The following is an 8,988-nucleotide window of genomic DNA, read 5'->3' on the forward strand; positions in this document are numbered from 1 at the left end:
AAGCAAAACAAGTTGCCGTGAAGTCAGTTCCAACACATGGTGACCACATATGTGTCCGAATAGAACTGTGCCCCATAGTGTTCTCAATGGCTGATTTTTCAGAGTTAGATCACCAGGCCTTTATTCCGAGGCGCCTCTGGATGAACTTTAACCTCCACTCTTTCAGTTAGCAGCTGCGCAGGTTAACCATTTACACCACCCAGGGACCCTGAACTGAAAGGGGTTGCCAGTCTACCCTCACCAGCCCTCACCCGTTGCCGTCTAGTTGATTTCAACTCCTAGCGACCCTGTAGGACAGAGTAGAACTGCCCCCATAGGGTTTCCAAGCCTGTAAATCTTAAGGGAAGCAGACTGCCACATCTTTCTCCTGCAGAGCAGCTGGTGGGTTAGAACCACCTACCTTTCAGTCCACAGCTGAGCCCTTTAACCACTGTGCCACCAGGCTCCTTCTACTCTCACACCTCTTTCTAATTTAAAAAAAAAAAAAGTTTCCAAAAGCCAACAAACTTCACAAGGAAAGGAAGAAAGAAAATCCGCCGCTACACAAATTGGTTGGGGGCAAAGTGACAAGCTGCTCCGGTAGAACAGCAGCTTCCCACAATTTATTCTTTAATAACTTCTACTGTAATATTTCTGGGGCACATCAAAGGACAGTGACAGCACGATGTTGGTAATCCTTCTCACATATAAAAACTTTCACTCCGGAGCGTTCAAGGCATTGCTCTGTCTGAGTAACGGGAATCAATAGAGGCTGGCTTTTATTTTTCCTTCCTACCCTGGGGAAACAGTGCAGGCTGTTTCTCCCCACTGGGGCAGTGCCTTGTGGCTGGAGTTTTCTCTGAAGGCTGCAGATGAGCAACAAGATGAGAAATCTCTGTGATAAATAGAAAAGGGGAAAAGAAGGTCAGGAGAACACGTTTCTGTGTCAAACCCAGAAGGAGAGTTCCATTCTAATCAGCTTGAAACGCTGTAAACACTGGCTGTTATGTGTCTTTAAAAGTCACTGGACTCGTCTGACTGGGTCACTTTTGTTTTCCCATATGTAAAGAATTTGAATTGAAAAAGCTGTCTAATGGGCACGCCAAGAACAGGGTCACTCTGGAATACTGCAGCACATCTTAGGAACAAATGAAAATGATCAGCAGTCATTTCTGTCTTCTTCTTTTTCCTATTTTTTATAATGCAATTATTGGAGTTGTAAAATAAAAATTACTTACAATTTTTTTTTTTTATTTAGCCTAGCTATAGTATTTCCTTTAAATGTTCGTTCTAGATCCTTATTCTAGATTTTTTAAAACGCCAGAATCATCACCTTTTTGCCACTTAATTACAAACACACGAAGGTCAGAGGCCACTTAGCAGCATCTCCCTGGAAAGGCGACCAGCAAACCACATCTTGCCAAAGCCAGTGGCCAATTTCTGGCCCCACCTCACTTCGCCACCTAGCAACACTTGACCATTCGACCATTCCTCTCGTTCTGGAATCATTTTCTTAACGCACACAGACACACCCCAACTACGTACACCATCTTTCATCTACTACCTGCTCTGTATCTTCAAATCATGGTTTTGTTGGAATGTGAAACTATCTCATTTATTTATGTTTCTTATCTGACTTCATCCCCTGTACCTAGAAGTTTCTGACATATTACACTCCATCTATATCTGCTGTCTGACTATTAGTATTTCCTTTTGACAGACAAAGACACTAAAGCTCAGAGAAGGAAGCGACTGGTCCACCACTGCATAGTAAGTTGCCAAGTCAGCATTCGAACCCAAGGCCGTCAAATACTGAGCCCATACTCGCAGCCATTATATGGAAAAGAAAACTTTGATAAACATCCAAGAGCAGAATTGGCAAACTTTTCTGGAAAGGGGAAGATAGTATTTTTGGCTTTAGGAGCCACATATGATCTCTGCTAATTTTTTTTTTTTAAACAACGCTTTGAAAATATAAAACCATTCTTAGCTTGAGAGGTGGTACAAACAGATAAGGGCTAGATTTGGCCCAAGGGCCTTAGTTTGCCAACCCGTCTCGCAAAGAAGAGCAGCATCCTCTCTTGTGTTCCCAGTTTTATCCCAGGTCCTAGAGATCTATGCAAAATCAATCAAGCTTTATGGAATGAATGAATTTTACCCCTGCCGTCTAGACAGCAAGATCCTTTAGTGCAAAGTTCACACTTAGGTACTTCCTGCAGCACCAAAAAGAGCCCACTTCCCACAAAAGGGGGTTGGGTAAATGCCTATGGACTTAAGATACACTGTTCATCTAGAGCAAAAGAGAAAGAAGGAAACCCAAGAACTGGAGAAGGAACCGAACTATAGGACTGCTTGTCTCCATGAACAATTGCCTGCTCTACCTTGAGACCAGAAGGCCTAGATGGCTCCTGGCTACCACTACTGAACGTTCTCATCAGGGACACAGTAGGTGGATCCTGATAGGAAGGGAGAAACATGTAGAACAGAACTTCAAATTCTTAAAGAATCCAGGCTTATTGGACCCACTGGGACTGGAGGAATCTCCGAGACTTAGCCTAAGATCCTCTTTAAACCTTGAAATGAAACTCTCCCCTGAAGTCACCTTTTAACGAAACAGCAGGTTAGCTCAAAAAGGAAAGAAAGTCACCCTTGAGTACTGCACTCTTTTAAAAAATTATCAAGATGAGACCAACGGACAACAGTTACTGTAAAGCATCAATGAGAAGTTTGGGGGACTGAGTTAATGGAAATGGAAACAACTAGAACAGAAATAGTGAGAATGAGGACCTAACGTGAAGGCCGTAATCAACGTCTCTGAACATCATGTGAAGAAATTATTGAACGGGAGAGGGCTTTGCTGTGTACGTTTTCACTCAAAAACCAATAAAATATTAAAAAGAAATTCCTATAGACTGATATGTTTACTCAGAGGACGCAAAGCCAGGGAAAATTTCAGTTCAGTCAGAAAAAAGTAAAGCAGGATCATGAACCAGAGAAGTTGAAAATCTATGTTATTTCCTTTCCAATTAAGAGGCTTTCTCTCCACATGGAGACAGCAAGCTTTGCCAGAAGCTGAGAGGTGGGAATAACGGCCCTCACCTTGTCGGCTCCCCACCTGCCTGTCCTGCTGAGACGTCTTTGGGCTACCGCAGGAGGGGCCAAGGAAGAGAGTCCTTCCCAGCATGCGGTTACTTTTAGTTGGAGGACAAGGGGAGGTTTTCTCTTGGTCTTTTATTCAGTCATTCACAGAAAGGGACATCCTGTGACTTAATTTTTACTCTGAAGTAACAGAGAGAGCCAAATGGCTTCCCATCTCTGGGTGTTACAGAAACTTCCTCCTTTGATGACACCTTTTGGCTCCTCTGAGGCCGAGCAATGGGAGAAAGGGGTGGCTGGGGGATCCTGGTGGGCACTTTTCCATTCCTACCAGTGACCTTCAAGTCAATTCCCACTCATGGTGACCCCACGTGTGTCAGAGAAAACTGTGGTCCACAGGGTTTTCAATGGCCGATTTTTTCTGAAATAGATAGCCAGGCCTTTCTTCTGAGGCACCTCTGAGTGGACTTGAACCTCCAAGCTTTCGAAAAGCAGCTGAGCATGTTGACCATATGCACCACCCAGATTCCTTTCCATTTCTAGGAGGAGCTGATTGCCTTGGGAAACAGCTGCTCACCGGGAATCCAGGCAGCTCCAGAGAGAGAGGAAGAAACAGAAGCTCGGGTTTCGATCTTGTCAGCCATTGCGAAGGACTCCAGTTTATTAATCAATTCACGAAATGAATGGGGCACTTAGAAGGCCATATTGATGGCTCCATTTTGAAGCAGTTATTTTGGTGGTTGTGCAAAACTATTTGGAATTTAGTCCTTGATCTAGAGAAATACCTGAATGAATTATTTCTGATCAATATTTATGTTGATTTATATTTTTCAGTTTACTTGATTTTTCCCTTTCTCCTTGAAGACAAGGACTATGCTGTCTTCTTTACCATTGCAAGCCCGATGCCTGGAGAGCCCCAGAGGAGGGACATGATAATTATTTACTGAAAAAATAAACTATTACTACTACCATCACCCCTGCTTCCTGCCCAGTGCTTACACACAGCAGGCGCTTAATAATTTATTGCAAAAATGAACTGCTGCCTCACCATTACCGTTCTTGCTACATAACTACTAAGAAGGTCTGATGGGTGTTTGAATCGCATGACAACAGTAACACAGAAGGCAGGATGGTAGTGGTGGGAAGTGGGTTTATTATCCTGTATTGTAAACAAATACTCAAAAGATGGATTGTCGGACTGGATTAATAAAACAAAAGATAAGAGATACACTTCAAATAAAGATCAGAAAGAAGTAAAACTGTCTTTATTCACACATGACATGATCATGTGTATAGAAAAGCTTAAGGAATCTTCAAAAAAAAAGGGCTACCGGAACTAATAAGTGAATTCAGCAAGGACAAAGGATACAAGGACAAAAATCGATACTATTTATAACACTAACCATCAACAGCTGCAAAATGAAATTAAGAGTACAGTTCCATTTACTGTACTATCCAAAACCATGACATATAGGCAAGATCTTTACACTGAAAACTACAAAAACTTGCAGAAAGAAATTAAAGAAGAACTAAGTACAGTCGTCCCTCGGTTATCTGGGGGGGACTGGTTCCAGGATCCCCCGAGGATACCAAAGTCCGTGGATGCTCATGTCCCTTATATAAAGTGGCATAATATTTGCATATAACCTTCTCACATCCTCTCATATACTTTAAATCATCTGTAGATTACTTATAACACCTAATGCAATGTAAATGCTACGTAAATAGTTGTAACACTGTATTGTGTAGGGAATAATGACAAGACGTGAGGCAAACAATGCTCAAACCATGGTGCTGGAGAGAGACTGAGTTGTCTGAGATAGCGGAAGGCTACAGCCGGGGATGCCTACACATCATCCCATTCACATAGATTCAGCATAGTGCTTGGCAAATGGCAAACTGAAGTTTTGCTTTTTGGAACTTTTTTTTTTTTTTAATATTTTCTATCTGTAGTTGGTTGAATCCGTGGATGCGGAACCCGTGGATATGGAGGGTCAACTGTAAATGGAATGAAATAGCATGTTCATGGATTGGGAGTTTCAATATTGTTAAACTGTCAATTCTCTCCAAATCAATTTAAAGATTCAATGCAATCTCAATCAAAATCCCAGCAGGACCCTTACGCAGAAATTGAAAAACTAATTCTAAGATTTATATGAAATGCAAATAAACTAAAATAGTCAAGGCAATTTTACTAAAGAAGTAAAAATTTGGAGAACTCACACTACTTGATTTCAAGACCAACTATAAAGCCACAGTAATCAAGATAGTGTGTCATTGGGGAAAAGATAGACAAATGAGTCACAGGAACAGAATAGGGAGTCCAGAAATAGACACACATATAAATGATCAATTGATTTTTGACAGGGTGCTGAGGCAGTCAATGGGGAAGAGAAAGTCTTTTCAATAAATAATGCTGGAACAACTAGATATCTGTATAGGAGGAAAAATGAACAGTGACCTTTCCTTTATACCATATTCAAATATTAACTCAAAATAGATCATATTTTGGCCTAAAACCATAAAACTCCCAAAATAAAACATAGAGAAAAAAATCTTTTCAATCTTAGGGTAGACCAAAATTTCTTAGAAAGGAACAAGAAGCATGAACCAAAATTTCAAAATTCTCTTCAAAAGACAATATCATATAATGACGTAAATATCTGTAACACATATATCTGATAAAAGACTTGTACCGAGAACATACAAAGAACTCTTACAAAAAGACACACACACACAAAAAAAAAACAAATATGGGTAAAACATTTGTCTTTTTTTTTATTGTGTTTTAAGTGAAAGTTTACAGTTCAAGTTAGTTTCTCATACAAAAATTTATACACACATTGTTACGTGACCCTACTTGCTCTCCCTATACTGTGACAGCATACTCCTTTCTACCCCGGATTTCCCGTGTCCATTCAACCAGCTCCTGTCCCTTTCTGCCTTCTCATCTAGCCTCCAGACAGGAGCTGCCCATTTAGACTCATGTATCTACTTGAGCTAAGAAGCACACTCTTCACAAGTATCATTTTATGTCTTATAGTCCAGTCTAATCTTTGTCTAAAGAGTTGGCTTTGGGAATGGCTTTAGTTTTGGGCTAACAGAGAGTCCGGGGGCCGTGTCTTCTGGGATCCCTCCAGTCTCAGTCAGACCATTAAGTCTGGTCTTTCTACTAGAATTTGAGTTCTGCACCCCACTTTTCTCCTGCTCCGTCAGGGACTCTCTGTTGTGCTCCCTGTCAGGGAGGTGACTGGGCACCATCTAGTTCTTCTGGTCTCAGGCTGATGGAGTCTGTGGTTTACGTGGCCCTTTTGTCTCTTGGGCTGATATTTTCCTTGTGTCTTTGGTGTTCTTCATTCTCCTGTGCTCCAGGTGGGTTGGGACCAATTGATGCATCTTAGATGGCCACTCCCTAGCTTTTAAGTGGGTAAAACATTTGAAAAGACACTTCAAAAAGAAGTGACGCAGATGGCAAAAAAAAGTATATGAAAAGGTGTTCAACGTCATTAGCCATCAGGGAACTCAAAGTAAAACGACAATGAGATAACACTACACACCCATTAGAACAATTACAATTAAAAAGACGGACTTTCCCAGCGTTGGCCAGAATGTAGAGCAAGTGGAGCATTGGTTATGGCAATGTAAAATGACACAATTACTTTGGAAAACCATTAGGTATTTTCTTTAAAAAGTTGCACATATACCAAATACAGGCAGTCCCTAACTGTCCCTTTAAGTCAAATTTGGAAGTCAGTGACAGGTGCATGTTGGTATTGTTAGGTGCCGTGGCGTTGGTTCTGATTCACAGTGACCCTGTGTACGATAGAATGAAACATGGCCCAGTCCTGCACCATCATCACAATCATTATAATGCTTGAGCTCGTTGTTGCAGCCACTGTGTCAGTCCATCTCATTGAAGGTCTTCCTCTTTTTTGCTGACCCTCTACTTTACCAAGCATGGAGTCCCTCTCCAGACACCGGTCCCTCCTCATAATATATCCAAAGTACATGAGACAAAGTCTTGCCATTCTAGCTTCTAAGGAGGATTATGGTTGTAATTCTTCCAAGACAGATTTGTTCATATTTGTTCATAGTTAATATTCACCAACACCATAATTCAAAGGTGTCTTTGGTCTTTCTTTCGGTGCATACGATTCTTATGTAGCCTTATTTTACTGCAAGAAAAGACTCAAAGCTTTTTCAATGATTTAAAAGCTGCATGTGCAGCAAGTAAAGGTGACTGTGATGAAGAATTTGTTGCCAGTAGGGGTTGGTTCCATCATTTCAGAGTGAGGGCAACCACAGATCGAAAATTTACATAACATTAAAGGGCAAGTACAAGTCGTTAGTAAGTCAGACATTCGTAACCTGGTGTGATGGTTAAGGTTGTGTGTTAACTTGGCTAGGCCATGGTTCTCAGAGGTTTGGCAGTTATGTAACGATGTAGTTATCCTCGATTTTGTGATATAATGTAATCACCTCCATGATGTGATCTGATGTGATCAGCCAATCAGTTGTCAGGGGAGTTTCCTCGGGGATGTGGTCTGCATCCAGTACAGACGGGTGTCCCGGCAAAGCTCGCTGGCTTTTGCTCACTCTGGATCTTGCATCCGGCTTGTCATGATCTGAACTCCAGTTCTTAGGACTTGAGCCAGCAGCCTGACATCTTATCTGCTGATCTTGGATTCGTCAGCCCATGAAGCTACCTGAGTTAGGTGAAGCTTCCAGCCTGACGCCTGACCCATGGACTTGGGACTTGCCAGCCTCTACAACCATGTGAGCTATTTCCTTGAGGTAAATCTCTCTCTCTCTCTCTCTCTCTATATATATATATATATACACATACTGGTTTTGCTTCACAAGAGAACTCAGCTTAAGACACCCAGGGACTGCCTGTATATGACTTATCTACTCTACTCAAAGTATTTACCCAAGGGAAATGAAAACATTGCCATAGAAAGATCTGTACTCAAGGAACTTTATTCATAATAGTTCAGAACTGTAAACAATCCCTATGTATATCTACAAGTGAATGGATAAATGTGGTATATCCATTTAATTTGGAACACTACTCAGCAATAAGATTCCTGGGTGGCACAAATGGTTTGGGTTCCACTACTAACTAAAGGTTGGCAGTTTGAACTCACTCGGAGGCTGCAGAAGCAAGGCCCAGTGATCTGCTCCCGTAAAGATTCCAGACGAGAAAACCCTACGGAGCTATTCTACTCTGCTACATACGGTGTCACCGTGAATTGAGGTGACTTGACATTAACGGGTTTGGTTTTTTGGACTCAGCAATAAAAAAAGAACAAACTACTAATACATGAGACCACATGGGTGAGTCTCCAGAACACCATACTCAGTGAAGAAAGCAGATACAAAAGAGTATGTTCCGCACGATTCAACTTATTAAAAATCCTAGAAAACAAAATAATTTATAGCGACAGAAAGTAAGTAATGGCTGCCTGAGTTGGGAAAGGTGCGAGGGAATTACTACAATGGGGCAGGAGGAAACTTTTGAGGGTGATGGAAATGTTCTGTATGTTGACGCGGTGGTGGTTTCGTGGGTGTACACATCTTTCAAAACTCGCTAAACTATATACTTTAAATGTGTGTGGTTTATTATATATAAATTACACCCCAATACAGTAGATTTCTGGAGTCCTGGTGGTGCAGTGGTTAAGAGCTACAGCTGCTAAACCAAAAGGCTAGCAGCTTGAATCCACTAGCCACTCCTTGGAAATCCTGTGGGGCAGTTCTACTCTGTCCCATAGGGTACTGTGAGTTGAAATTGACTTGATGGCAATGAGTTTGGTTTTTCAAGGTAGATATATGAAAGAAAAAAAAAATTTACTATGGTTGAATTTTCTCAAAAACAGCCATACCGTTATCTCCGAGGTTCACCGTTCAGCC

Source organism: Trichechus manatus, unplaced genomic scaffold (genome assembly GCF_000243295.1).
Source record: "Trichechus manatus latirostris isolate Lorelei unplaced genomic scaffold, TriManLat1.0 scaffold00001, whole genome shotgun sequence".
Taxonomy (NCBI): domain Eukaryota; kingdom Metazoa; phylum Chordata; class Mammalia; order Sirenia; family Trichechidae; genus Trichechus; species Trichechus manatus.